Genomic DNA, 14,553 nt, shown 5'->3' with positions numbered 1-14,553 from the left:
CGATATATACATGAACAAACATACAGTATGTAATGTTTGTGGATCAAGTGGCCATCTTGGCTCCTGATTGTCTGACAAAAGCAGTTTAGTAAGAGGAGACATCTCAAACTCCTCACGGTGACGGACGGGCAAATGCAAAACGGCAATTCTACTTTTTTTTTTTTGCATTCGGTGCGTTTTTTGTTTTTTTTTTTGGTCCAGACGGCGGCCGAGCTGCTCCCAGATCAGCTGCTGTTGACTCAGTGTGTTGACACGTGAATTTGGGGGCAAAGTCCTTCTGTGAGATGTTGATTTTTGAGCTGGAGGCAAGCTGTGAGTTCCAATGGAGCCTGCTGAAAACATCCAGCAACATTATTACGGGATGTCACTCACTCCCATGTTTATTCTGGCTTTACTTCACGTATCCATATTTAAATGTTGGTTTTCCTTTTTGTATTAACAAATAATAGCTCAGATCGTTCTTTTTTTAAGATTCTGCTTCTCGGACTGCTTCAAAAAGAGGCCCGTCTCCGCGTGTGAGACGGATAAAGTTTGATCTTATTTGATCGAGACTACTATATTATGGATTGAAAATAATAAATCAATGAAAGTTGCACGACGTTCTCGTCGAGGCGGCGCATTAAAAAGCAATTAAAATGAACTATTGCATTAGCTGAGAATAAACCAAGTGGGCTGTGTTTTGTTCCGTAAGCAGTTCTTCATTAAGCGTTATTAGTGCTAGCCCGTTAACGTGTTGATTATCAGCTACTTAAATTAACACAAGAAGAAGACGTGGATCATGCGTTCAAACTAGGCTTCAGTTTTGAAGTGGTAGAACTCTATTTAAAAATGATATGGTCACGTTTGCACAGTCGAGCGATAATAAGAAGCAGTTGTTGTTTGTTCATGAAAACTCCAGCAGGTGTCCTTGGGCCAACTTCTAACAAACATGCAGCAGGTGCAGCATTTTGGGTAAATATTGATCCCGGAAATGCGCACCACCGCCGCCAACAACATGGCGAGCCATCGTCTTCAGGGCCGCCGTCTCCCACAAGGCCACCGCGGGGAGCGTGCAACTGTTGCGAGTGGGCGGCACATCTGTTCGCCGAGACAGGCAAAGGCTCGGCGGGTGGCGGCGCGCTTAGAGACGGGCGGGCGGGTGCGCCACGGGGTTATCCAGCTAATGCTAATCGGTGCTCTGGTGCGGGCGCTCGGGCCTTGACGGGTGCCACTCGCCGTCAGATCCCCGCCACCACTTTTCTAATAGCACCAGCGCACGTTTGTCGTCCTCTCCTACTTTCTGTCCATCTGGCGCCGAGACGCACTTTGCCATTGAAGCGCCATATGTAGACTAAGCGCTCACGTACCGTGTCTACGTTTGCCAACGAGAGGATCATTTATTTCGATATGCGAGGTGGAAATCCGATTTCAGGTGGAAGTCAGGTGACCGTGTTGCGGGTTTTCCCGGGGGAAAAAGTGAAGGTTGGGGTAGGCGGAGGGCGAGCGGAGAGCTTTGAGGATGAAGGATAGCGACTAATCCTCCACATGTGGCATCTCGGACTTTTTTTTTTTTTTTGTTTAAGGAAAGCCAACTGGAGCCATCTTTTGGACTCGAGGCCAGAGGCTCCGGCAAAGCGTCGCCTGAAGCCAAAGCACATAGTGTGAAATGAGAAGCTCAAGCCTGGATGTGCTTTTGTTTATCGGAAAAGTGCACTCCAAGTCAAGCTTGGCAGCGGCGGACCGTCTTCCACAACTCCGTAAGTCACCGGGACGCGAAATGGCGGATGCGGGGCCGGAGCCGCGCCGCCGCCTCGCTGAGGCTTTCAGGCTCGAGTGGCCCGGGCGACGCTCAGCCACTTGGCTCCCGACACCGCCGCCGTAATCTCCGCAAGACAAAGTGGCGAGCGGTCAACGTAAAGGCGTGAGAACGTCGACGCGAGAATAAAAGGAGCGACGTGGCGAAGTGCAGCCATCGCGACTAAGCTCTGAGAATTGGGAACGCAGATTTGCCGGTGAGGAGCGTCCAAGTAGCCACGAGGTTTTGAGATCAAACGCGGGAGCGGATCCACGACCGGCTCAGGCGGAAAACTTCACAGTCGGCATAAAGTTGGGAAAAAGCTCACGGCTTTGGATGGATCGCAATTTGGGAATCGGAGCCAAGGTCAGCAAAGGCCGCGAGAAGATTACGACTGAGGCACTTGAGTAACAATTGAATTTTTTGAGGCCACTGTTAGCGGGTTAGCCGCACAGTTGGGAGTTCGGATATCGGCTACTGTTCTCCCCATGCGTGACTTTTCTCCAGGTACTTATTTCACTTTCAGTAAGTGATTTTGTAACTTTTAAGTCTGACAAATCTATTCTTTAAATTGCCCTTCACACTTTGTACCTGCTTTCCCCTTCTACTTCCTTCCGAGTTCTTCTACTTCCTGCTTCTGTCCTCTAGTTCTTCCGCTTCCTTCCCTTGTTGACTTTCATCTCATCACTTTCATTTCCTCCTCCTCGGTTCTTTCCCGCTCCCCTTCTACTTCCACTTCCTGTTTGCTCGCCGCTTTTTTTGGTGACTTTTTCCTCTTCCAGCCATCCGAGCGCTGCTAAACATCTGTTAGGCCAAACAAATCATTAGTAACAAGCGTGGCTTCCCTTACCGCTCGCTCCTCGACTGAACGCCAATCACAGCGAGACTCCCGCCCGACTCTTCGCATCCTCTCTATTTTTCCCCCCCAGAGGGTAAAAATTAATTCCTCCTCCTCCTCTCCGTTTTTTTCTTCCTCCTCCTCCTCTCTTTGCTCGACGCCAAGGTGCCGCTCGTTCGCTCGCCTCTGGAAAGGAGGCGAATGAGAACCTTTCCCGAGGGGATCCAGCTTATATAGCATTTCATCCGCATTTCTTAAATCCTCTGATAAAACGTGAATGGCGTTCTGTGGGAAACTTGCGCAATAAAAAGAGAGATTATTTCCCGGAGATACTAATATTAGTCTTTTGGCAGCGCGCGGCGCTCGGAAGGAAGGGAGGGAGGGAGGCGGCTATTGACGTCGCCGTTTAATCTCGCCGCGCTCTTTTGTGGCGGCGGGGATGAAAAGGGGGGCTTGTTGTTTTTATTTACATACCTGTGAGAAGAGGCAGCCATTCATGTAGATGACTTATCAGGCCGCGGCAGAACCTCCCCTCTCCCCACGGCAACGACGATGAGGAGGAGGTTCCAAGGAGAAGTTAAGTCGCTCCCGTTGGCACGCGGCGCCGCAACTCAACTTCCTACACAAGTTTGCCATTGTTGCTTGGATCTTCATCACAAGACAACTAACAAATGGTATGCAGTCGATTTATCTCGGGGGGGGGGGGGGGGGGGGGGGGATACATTTTAATGCCAGAAACCTAAAGTCTTTCAAAAATTAAAAACTGATCAGAAAAATAGAATGTACAGGTCTTTTTTTAAAATTATAATACTATAAACCTGTATGAATATTATGATGTATGTTTTTTTTATCTCAAATGCTGCTGTTAAAAAATAAAATAAAAATATGGCCATTCATCAAAACTACTGAATGTTAAAACATTTTTTTCTGATTTATGATATATTGATTACTATTACGAACTTTTTTGTTAATGTTCCCTTTTGGGCCTCCTTCAATGTGACTCATCGGGGCCCGAACTCTGCTTTAATCCACGATTACCAGTGTCCCAATTAAACCTAATCTACGATTACAAAATAAAATATCTTTCCCCACGCTCCAGTGAGATTATTCAAATCCCCGCCGGTGTAATCGCAGCCGAGAGTAATCTGGACCCGCCGCGTTGGCCGTTCATCCGTCGGTGTGTAAACAAAAAAACGCAGAGTGGCGGGGAAACGGCGTCAAACTTCGCAGCCTATTTCCGATCATTAAAATATTAATAGCGGATTAAGCGCCTTAACGTCGTCAAGTACAATAGTTCCTCGGCGTCCTTCTTTGAACGGGAATCACGCGGCGAATGGTGGAGGGGAGCGTAATCCCCCCCCCCGTCAACGCACTTTGCCGCCACCTTCTCGCTAAAACGTGTGACTAATGGCCACAAAGCCGCGGCTTTGGGAGCAACGCCGCAAAGCACGATTGCGCTCAAACGCACCTCCGGGGTCGCCGTCCCGTTATCACGCCTTGCCGTAATGGCATTAAGAGAGGAGGAGCACTTTGGGATTTGAGGAGGGGGCTCCAGCTGGATGATAAGGTGAAGCTTTCGGAATGTTGACCACCAGCAAGATGGCTTTTGGAATTTTTTTGGTGAACATTTTGGAAATTAAAAGCTAATTAAATCGTTTTTAAGGCAATGAATTGAAGTTCTTTACCCTATTAAATATCATTTGTAAGCTGTAACTTTGGAAAAATTAAGTTTAAGACTTTGAGGTCACTTTGAGAACTTTTATAAAGGTTTTTGGAACCTTTTTTTTTAAAATTTGAAACTGGAAACCATGTAGAATTAATTTAAATCATATCCATAAAATGCATTTATTTACCAATTAATAAGGTTTAAAAGGTTTTCTACTTTGGTAATTCACATTTTTTTTTGACTAAGGAACTTTTTAAGGTCATTCAGAAAAACATAATTATGGCCTTTATTTTTGAAGAACTCATTTTGGGTATATTTAAGGCCTTGATTGTAGAAAGTTTCATTTTAGAATTTGAATCTTTTATTAAAGGCCGCTTGAAATTGAAAGCGCCCTCTCTCCTCCAATAAACAATTGACCGCCCAGGAGATTGCAGGTGAGAGTGGCCATCTTTATTCATGCGCGGGGATTACAGCTATTACTGGATTACACCCAAAAAGGCGGGATTGGTTAGCCCCAATTTGTCATCGTCCGAGCCAGATGTGCTCCTCTTCCTCTATTCCGTTCTTCATTTCTTTCTTTCTAGGAAGTTAAGTTTTAGCATCAAAGCGAAGCGCTGATTGTTGTTTTTGTTTTTTTTCCCCTTTTTCCCACGCAGGTGAGATTTTGTGGATCCAAAGCAATTTGCGCTGTTGTTTTTGTTAAATACACTTTGGGAAATGAGGTGAGTGAAACCTATAAAATGAAGTTTGCTTCCAGCTGAATCGTTAATTCGCTGCACCCCATCCCTAGGAGGGGGGGGAAAAAAAAAAAGCCTTCCTCCCCCTTCCAATAATGACAGTGTTTCGCCGTTGTTTGATCAGCCTTTGCAAATTTGAATGGCAAATTTGTTGTGCAGGTGTTACCCATGGAATCATTTCAGCGCATAATGCGGGGAAGGTGCTCTCTGCTTAATGTGTTTTTTTAAGCGCCAAAGCAGCTCTAGCCGCTTGAGCTGAGTTGATTCGAGTTTAGGTGGACGGCGAGCTGACCCCAGGCTAACACGTTTGGGTGGACTTAAAAGGTGCTTTTACGAGTATGGCAACAAAACCAACAACTCCAAATTAATGCTGGCCAAATAAAATAGTGACGAAAAAAAATTCAACTTACCAACCAACCGTGTAAGATATTAACCAACTGGCACGCTCAGGTTTAATCAAGCATTCACTCAGTCTTTGTTTCACGTGCCAATATGACCCAACTTTCTCTGCAGGCCTGTGAGGAACCACATATTTGCTCAAAGACTGGGTCCGCATGTAAACACACACACACACACAATAAAGACAATGGCTATTAGCGAGCGCACCTGTGCTCCCGCCTGCGCCACGCTGCTAATATCTTCTAAATCTCCACATAAGGTGCGCCTTCCACGGGGCTTACAGCACCATTTGCTCTAATAAATTCTTTTGGCAGCACGGTGCGCAAGCTGCTACTGCGAGAGCCCCGCAAGGAGCCCCGCAGGACGGGAAGGGGGGGGGCGGCGGCATTGGAATATGAGGATAAATCGTGGCTGGGTAAGGGAGGGGCGAGAGGCGCCGGGGTCCCGCAGGACCCTCAGCCTCCTCATCCGACTGGAATTTGTGGACGTATGGATGAATTCTTCATCATTTAGCTCATGGCTGACTCCGGACCATATCGCAAATTTGATCAGTATCACTCCATACTACCCAATAATATCATCTCAATATCGGTATTATTTTGTTTTCTTTCATTCGAATTTGTTTTTCCAGTTTGCACGACTCGAGCACTCCAAATGTGTGTGAGGAGGGCCTCTCCCTTCAAACTCCATCTCGAAGACGATCCGCCAACGAGAGGCTCGTTAGGAGCGTCAGGAAGGAGCGCTGAGAAGAGGGGAGGCGGTACCGAGATGGGGGTACTGAAGGGGGGGGCTTAAGTGTTGACTAATAGAGGCGCTCCAAGGTATTTATTTCTTATTGTTTCTCCGGAAAGTCATTATAGCGCACCAGAGCGCCGCCTTCTTCCTGATTCCCAGCGAAGCGCACTAGAGTGATCGCGAGGGTGTGTGTGTTTTAGAACCCCCCCCCCCCCCACTCATCACGCCTACTTTGAGGGACTGGCTGTGGGGCATCTTCACAATAAGAAGCAGCTCCTTGCTTTGCAATGAGCTGACACTTGTCAGATCATGACAGTATCACATCATATCACAGGTACCAACACTGATACAATAGCAATCACGATAACACAAACGTCACCGTACCGACAGTACTAACCCATAACAAGAGTGTTGCCGTAGAAACAGTATCAACACACCAAGCAGTATCACAACACCATAATGGCAACTGTATCCCGATATCAACCGTATCATGATACCAACAATGTCATAATAGTAGTTCTTTCGTTTGAACAGAAAGCATTTTGCGTCTTGCTTCTTTTTCCTCAGACGCTATGAATCAAGATTCTGATTGTAACATTCAAGCATCTTTATACAAAAGGGAATAAAAGCACAATCGACGGCCTTTTTTGTCTAAGTGATCGTCAATGGCAGCAGCTGGCGATTGCTTTTGGGGGGGGGTTAAACAATTTAATAGTAATTATGGTCGAGCGACGCGGCGGCATTACGAGTAAACTTTTTACGGGCGCTCGGATCGTCTTCCCAATCGTTTAATTGTGCGGCGGCGGCGCCCACGCAGCCGAGCTAGGACGACACGAATACGATTAAGAGACACCTGCGGACCTCTACGCTCACGTTTCAATGCGCCGCTTTGTCAATTGCCTTCCGCCGGTGCGCTAAAAGCTAGCTAGCGTGCACAATGTAGCCCACTCGCAAAGAATAAATAAGTTGACATTACAAAAAGTTTCCTTCGGTCTTAATCAACAAGCGGTACACTTGATTGTGGAGCCACCATTAAGCGCTATGACCTTTCAAGGCGGAGAAAGATCAAAAAGGTATGCTGGAGGAGGAGGAGGAAGAAGAAAAGGGGAAACACAGCATTCGAAAAGTATGAGCAGAAGTTGCTAAACACAGGTGACACTAAACTACTATGGAAACCATACTGAGACGCTAAATAGTGGTTTGAAGTGGGGGCTTGTAGTTTTTCGGCTAACTTTGTACATTTCCCTCACTCACAGGCACGAGAGCGATTTTCAAATATGGCCGTTCGTAACGGCATAGAATTTTGAAAGCCACCTTTCAAGAGATTATCATCACTAGCAAGCTAGCATTACCGTTGTGAACAAGTCAACGTTAGCTAGCTGAACTTAGTAGCATGACTGAAATACTTTGTAACACTAAGAAGTGTGATGATCATGTGATCAAATTGATGAACGACTGATACAATTAAAACGACGGCACGCTTCCTGTTCGCTTACATATGGTATGTGTGTGTGTGAGGTCCCCATTTGTGCGTATGCTGGCAAGTACACACACAAACACACTTGAGCAAAGCCAACCAACCTCTCTGATGGCTTGGGGCCCGCCAACGTCTCCCATGGGGGTCATCGAGCTGCGCCAGGATTCCTCCACGTGTGTGTGTATATGTGTGTGTTAAACAAAAGAGATGCACTTGCCAGTAGTTGCGTCAAACACCAGCAGCGGCAGCAGTCTCGTCGGACGGTCAGGTCGGTCCATGAGAAACCCTTGGGAACCTGGAAAATGGATGAAGGGGTTTTTAAAGAGGGTACAATATGGAAAAGTCACTTTGTATGGCTTTTATATACTTTGATACAATGATTCACCGTTTGGGAACTTTGGAGTTTGAACCAGGGAATTTTTGAAAAATTATAATTTAGATATTGTTCCTTTAAAAAAAAAAACTAAAGGGAGTCTCAAACTCTCTGGAATCTCCCAAAACACAAACTAGTTTGATTTACTGTGAGTCACTCTTTTGACAAATACCAACTGGGTCGGGAAAAAAAAAAATTGCTGGCAATAGTTGACAACCTCGAGACGCCTGGTCGTCACGGTAACAGAAACAATTTGCAAGGAACACACTGTCCCTCCGCCCAAAACAAAATGATTTCAAGAATTCTTCATGCTTTATACATTTTGAATATTGGAGAGTGTTTTTAAAGACACCTGGGAATGGTTAAACTGTTAAAAAAAAAAAAAATTTGCTTTTTAACACCAACATTTGGAAACGCTCGCGCACAAGACTGTCTTTTTAGGTTGCCGTGAATACCTGATTCCCCCCCTCACCCTTTTTGTACCCCCCCTCCCTCATCTCCCTTTAAAAAAAAAAAAAAAAAATCAGCAAATCCATTTTGCTCAACAGCTGCACCTCTGTAGTGCGCAGATAACAAGCCGGGCCAGGCCCGACGCAGCGGCAGATAGGCCCAAATCTGGCCCCCTTTTTTTTATTTTTTTTTTGCTCAAATGCTAATGACAGGAACGGAAACACTTGGCGGGCCAAAAACAACAAAAAAAAGGATGGATGTGAAAAAGAGTGAGAGAGAGAGAGAGAGAGAGAGGAGCTCTTGTAGATCTGTCACGTTCTCTGTTGACAGATATGTGCTTGTAAGTGCGCTCAACACTTGTTCCTGGTGTCTTATCTGGCGCCGCGCAGAATGCTGACCTACATTGCATCAAGCACAATGACGCCGCGCACAAACATGCTCTTCCTCTTCTTCCTCTACCTCTTCTTCTTCTCCTCTCTTGTTTGTCCCCCCCCCGCCTCCCGCCATCACCTTAAAAAACAGATGGATTGAGAAGGAAATGCCGGCAAATCCCGCCAACAGAAGGTATTCTTCCTCAAACAAAAGCTTAAGGCTTAAATTAAAAAAAAAAAAAAAAACATTTCGGCGTCCTTCCTGATGTTTTATTGCGGTGGCAGGCGGGTAAGTAAATACAGGAAATATGGCCTTAGTTGAACGAGGGGAAAAAAAAAACATGGCGGTAAATTGACATAATTGAAAAAAGAAAAAAAAAAGTGTCATTTCTTAGCCAAAACGGTGTAAGGGAATGTCATTATTTAAAAAAAAACTAAATAAAAAATAAAAAAAAAGCTCAAGGGTACAAAAAATTCTAATTGGAAAATTGGTTTTGATTTACAAGATGTAAAATATATCAAAATGCAGACCAAATTGTCTTTAATTTACTATTATTTCCAATTTACTTCTTTTTAAGCATCTGTCGATACCGAGTAGATCGTATATATCTGCAAGTGGGGAAATTTTTTTTATCAAAATTGTCTGGTTTTAATTTGAATAAAAGCATTCCAACATGATCCTTTTTATACGCCTTTAAGTGAAGTGCGCCAGTAATTCGAACAAAGTAAACAAATAAAATATTTTTATAGCTGATCAGTAATGCAAACTAATTACATTTAAATATCCGGTCTTCTCATCTAAGACCTAAAGTAGCATAGTTTTTAAATGCTCAATGAATCAATTTCACAGAGTGCAACATTGTAGAAGGAAAACTAGAGCACTTAGCCGCAACGCTAAAATGTAGCTTGTACAAAGAAAAACAAACAAAATTCATTTTTGGGGTGCCGACCGGTGTTAGGTGAAATTTCCATGAAATCAACAATTTCTTCGTTTTGTACCAAAGTCAACAAGTCAATGTTACACTTTTCTATTTATAAGTTTATCGCTCATCAGATGAAAACAAGCGAGTTATTATGGGCAAGCGAGCATTATTTCCCATTGCATGACGTTCCCGTCTGCGGTAATTACGGGCTCTTTCCTCCACATGCTAATTGCGGGTTGACTTAATTGTGTTTTGATATATGGGAGAACATATAGCTGCTGTCAAGATTATTTTTGTTTGACGGATACGTCACTATGGACACCCTCTTTGGGATGTGACCCACATTTTGAGCTGAGCAGGTGTGGTTTTTTTTTTCAGTGATGAAATTTTTGGGGGGCAATTTTTGTTGATGTTGAAGACTTGGAAAAGTTTGGCAAGATTTGGATTCAAAGGAGGAGTGGCTTCCACACAATGAGCCTTAATGCCGCACGCGAAGGTCCGGAGGAAGCAGGCGAGCGAGACAGCGTAAACGGTTTGTCGGCGCCACGGGCTCGGCGTCGCCTCATTAATCGCTGATTGGCATCCACGAGGAGTTAAACGCAATAGCGGGGCGCAAAAAAATAAAAATCCCTCCCTGGCACAGGTGCTCCGCTTGACAAATAACTGCTTTAATTAGCCTTATTCAATCATTCGCCTTCTTCTTTACATCACCAGCACTTCGCTCATGGAGTGGTTATCGCCGCCGCCGCCACCGCCGCTCTACAAACACCCATCAGAGATGTTTAGGAGGCGTTCTACCTGCTCGCCGCTCTCCTGTCGTTTCACCTCGCCAGGTTCGTCAAAGGGAAGAAAAGAGAGCACTTGGATGGGTCGAGGTGGAAGGAGGCGCGCCGTTCGCCTTTCAAGGGAAACATCTGCGAGATGATGGGAGGGGAAAGTGGGCGTCGATGCACCTGCTTTCGGGCTCCACAATGTCTTCCTATTAGGGACCGAGAAGGAAGGCATGGCAAGTCAGCACACTTTGAAGTGGACATTTTTGAAGACATGTTGGCCAAGTGCACGGGTCTTGTTGGCTGGGTAAGCTCACATAAATAAATATTGAAAATAAATAAAATGTTAAAAAAATAACAAAATATTAAAAAATAAAAATTAAATACAAATCAGTCCATGACGAGTATATAAGTTTTTGTAGGCTTATCGTACCAAGGATAGACCCACAAAAAAACGGAGAGTTCTATTTATCAACAGGATCATCTACTTTGATTCCAGACTGATTGCAACAGTGTTGGGTAAAGTTTGATTCACTTTGTTTTTCAGCCAACTCTGAGGGGAGGGATGGGGGGGGGGGGGGTGGGGGGGAGGAAGAGGGGGGGTATCCCATTTCAGATTTGCTGTCATCTGATTTTGATTTTGCACTTGCATAATGATATCATTGATTGGAATTATAATTAAAAACAAATGCAGTTTAGTCATGTGGGGACATAATTTGCAGCAGGCAAGGATGGAACAGCTGCCCCCAAAAAAATGTGATTTCATTTATTATGCCGACAAAAGTATTGGGACACGGCTTTTAATCATTCCGAAGCATGTGGGGTGTTATTTCATTCACAAGGTGTCCCAATACTTTTGTACACATCTCTCCTGGTTTAAAGCTTGTCATTTCCCCTCGGGGAACTCGCAGCACAACAACACTGGCGGATTTGAGTGGATTGACACAAAACAAACGAGGTGATTTCCTTTGGATGGGGGGGGGGCTGCGCTCGCCGACAAGTGGGGCTCCCCCGGGAGCGCAAATAGAGATGTTCGCACTCCAAAGCGAGAGCGTCACAGCTTTCACGTTAGCAAGAGACAAAGATTCTTCTTCTACTACTGCGTCATCTGTCATGACAGTACAAAAAGTGTGTGTCACTTTTGGTTTTTCTACTGGAGATATTGAAAGCATCTTTACAAGCATCCAACCAAAGGAAGATGCGTTCAAACACATAGGTTGGAAATCATCCATACATTTTTTTTTTTTTTTATTTGCAAGCCTGACATTTCACTTTGTGTTCTGTCCTGATAACACACACCAACACAATTGACGCAGTCTCGGACCTCATTTTGTCATGTTTAAATATCGTTTAGATTATAGCTCATTGTGAAAATGGAAAGACACAACCCAAAAAAATAATTTGTTTTCCAATTGAGCATATAATGAACTATGATGTGAGCAAAAGAAGAAAAAAAAATCATTTAAAGTGATCCAATAGTTTGATGCCTGACTGCTCGTGTTGATGGGCAAAAGCCACTAAAACTTATTTGGAAACACAGCTGAGAAGCTTTTGCAGTTTTTTAACAAATCATACTTCCTGTGAAGCGCTAACATACCTGGACTGGAGACAAACAGAAAGCTGAGTAATGTCTCAGAACGGTCCCCCATTAGTCTCATGTTGAAGCACTCAATGGTGCCCTGTGAGGACCTTTAGCTGGCTACAAAGGTGCCTGACTAAATTATCAAGATTCTTACAACCTGTTTTTTTTTTTTTTTACCAAATAGTATCTTAGACATCCTTATTTCACAAATTCCGCATTGTGCTTGTATGTTTTAAAATAGATTATAGAACATGACTTCTGTCAGACCTAAATACACAGATTTAATCTTTGCGATTTGAATATTCATCATTACAGTAGGTGTTACCTTCATTATTGTCTTCTTGCATTTGTACAGTCATTAATTAGACTAAATTTAACAGGCTGCTTAATTACTTGTACACGCGAACAGCCCGATCGTCTGACAAAATCCTTATTTTCTCTTCTTGAATGAGCCTTCATGATGGCATCGCGGGCTTGACGAAAACGAAGAGAGTTGTTAATGAGATGTGATTGTCCTTATGAGAAAGAAGGTGCAATTGAGTAGATAATGTCCCGAAGAGCATCTGATAAACTGCGGGAAATCATCTCATTGATTCTTTGCCCTGCTGACAAATGTCATTTGTTTGCTCAATTAAGCTTATTCGGCATCTTTAGACTCGAATGGCTGCCGCAGACATCTGCAGTGTCGGGATTTTGTTCATGCGTAGAAATTGTCGCATGTGCAGCAAAATTTAGGGGCTCGAAATTCAGCCGAAATTTTGGGAATATTTCTCATGACTGTAAAAACGAGACTAACAAAAAACAGGTATTAAAATGACGAGTTAGCATCTCAAGGTTGTCTTGGCTTTCAAATGACTTAAGCGTTTCCAAACAAAATTTCACACTTTCAAATTGGGGTTTGAAGCTCGGAATCGGCTTTCAAATTGGGGTTTGAAGCTTGGGTTAGCCTTTCAAATTATGCTTAGAAGCTTAAATGACTGTAAATTCAGGCCAGGGTTCTGTTAGTTGTCACTGAGCTACCACGATGCTGGCTGGGAAAAAAAAAAAAAAAAAGTGTCCTCTCCCCCGGATGGCGCAGCGGTGAGCCGAGGCGCGTGCGTAGGGTCTATTAGTTTAGTAATTGCTGGCCGATTAGCAGACGCGGCGCTTGGCAGGGCCCGGAGGCCCGCCCGCTGCCTGGAAGGAGAAGCAACTCCTGGAGGATCCTGATACAATACAGCCGCCTGGCCACCATACATCCTGCTCGTCCTCCCCTCGTGGCTGGCCGCCTCCATCAATCCTCCGCCGCCTGTCTGGACGCCCACCAGCTGGCTTCATTACGGCCTCCTCCTCCTCCTCTTCGTCGTCTTCCGCCACATTTTCTCACTGTTTTATCTGCCGTGCCGGTCCAGCCTTCAGACCATCGCGGGTGCTCTCTTGCCACGCAACTGGCGGCTAATGAAAGAAGCCAATTGGCTATTGTGTCGTTTCGCTCTCGTGCTTTTTTTAAAGTAGAACTCAAGTCAAAAATGTTCTTTCCAATAAGATACATGCGGCCCCGCTCATCTAAACGTGGTTTAGTTTAGTAGGAATTAAGCAGTGTTTTAAATCAATCTCAGGGGCGGCCATTTTGAAAAAGGCTCAAGTATCGTCCAGTTTCTTAAGACCGTCTCAGGAAACCCTCAAATCTGTTTGAGACCCTAATTTGAGACCCTGACCTGAATTCAAAACCTTAACCCAGGATTGAAACCCTAACTATCCCCTTTTTGAAAGCCTAGCTTTAGCATTTAGCGATTAGCATTTGAAACAAGGTCAAGTTGACCCTTTGAAATGAATTCTAACAAAATGAAATTACCACGAGAAATTTGACGCAACGTTAAGCGGCACGAGAGTGTACTCGCAAGTTTCATTTGCATTCATCTTTGCGTCCCTGTTGGCTCGCATACACCAAACACAAAGTTTTGAACTTGTACAAGCCTCTTGATCACAGAGTTAAATTCTGACGCTAATCAGTCGGCGTCCTGATCCACTCACTTGACTTAATCCGTGTAAATCCAGATTAAAGATGCCATTATGACAGTCAAATAGTCTTTTTTTTTTTCCTCTCCCTTCCCTGCCACTGTGTCTGTGTTTGACGGAGCTCTGCAGTTGGACGGCTGACTTAGTCACCCTGCCTTTTCCCGTTTGTCATTATTTGCTTTGGAGGGACGACGGGAAATGGAGAGCAGACCGCAGATGGTCCTGTTGATTGTTTCTTGATAGGCCGTCGCTGATAGGCAGATGGCAAAAAAAAAAAAAAAATGGGTGGAAGTGGAAGGCTTCTCTCAAGTCTTGATGAAGTCAGAGCCGAAATAGTGGATCCATCATAAGGTCCTTTTATGAGCGGCCCTTCACTCTTTGTCCTAAACAGTAATTCTGTGCGTATTGGCATTACAGCATCATGTCTTATTTTTCTGCTTCTTTAGCTTCCACAACACAA

The 14,553-nt window shown here is 44.5% G+C and overlaps 1 long non-coding RNA gene across 25 annotated transcripts in view; it reads right to left on the bottom strand.

Moving 5' to 3' along the window:
• LOC148391689 (uncharacterized) overlaps positions 1-14,553 on the bottom strand; it is a 48,616-nt gene that overhangs the window by 7,495 nt on the left and 26,568 nt on the right. For 21 of the 25 annotated variants that reach the window (XR_015860787.1, XR_015860778.1, XR_015860773.1 and 18 more), the window contains exons 6-7: positions 10,542-10,722; positions 7,844-7,921 (exon numbers count right to left, since the gene is read on the bottom strand). This is a non-coding gene — a long non-coding RNA (uncharacterized LOC148391689). Of the gene's footprint in view, positions 1-2,365; positions 2,579-7,843; positions 7,922-10,541; positions 10,723-14,553 lie in introns of all 25 variants that reach the window. The other 4 variants (XR_015860786.1, XR_015860782.1, XR_015860792.1 and 1 more) reach the window with 3 other exon arrangements.

Source organism: Syngnathus floridae, chromosome 10 (assembly GCF_059516105.1).
Source record: "Syngnathus floridae isolate MCC-2025c chromosome 10, RoL_Sflo_1.0, whole genome shotgun sequence".
In the NCBI taxonomy this organism is placed as follows: domain Eukaryota; kingdom Metazoa; phylum Chordata; class Actinopteri; order Syngnathiformes; family Syngnathidae; genus Syngnathus; species Syngnathus floridae.
This window is presented reverse-complemented; position numbering and strand designations above follow the sequence as displayed.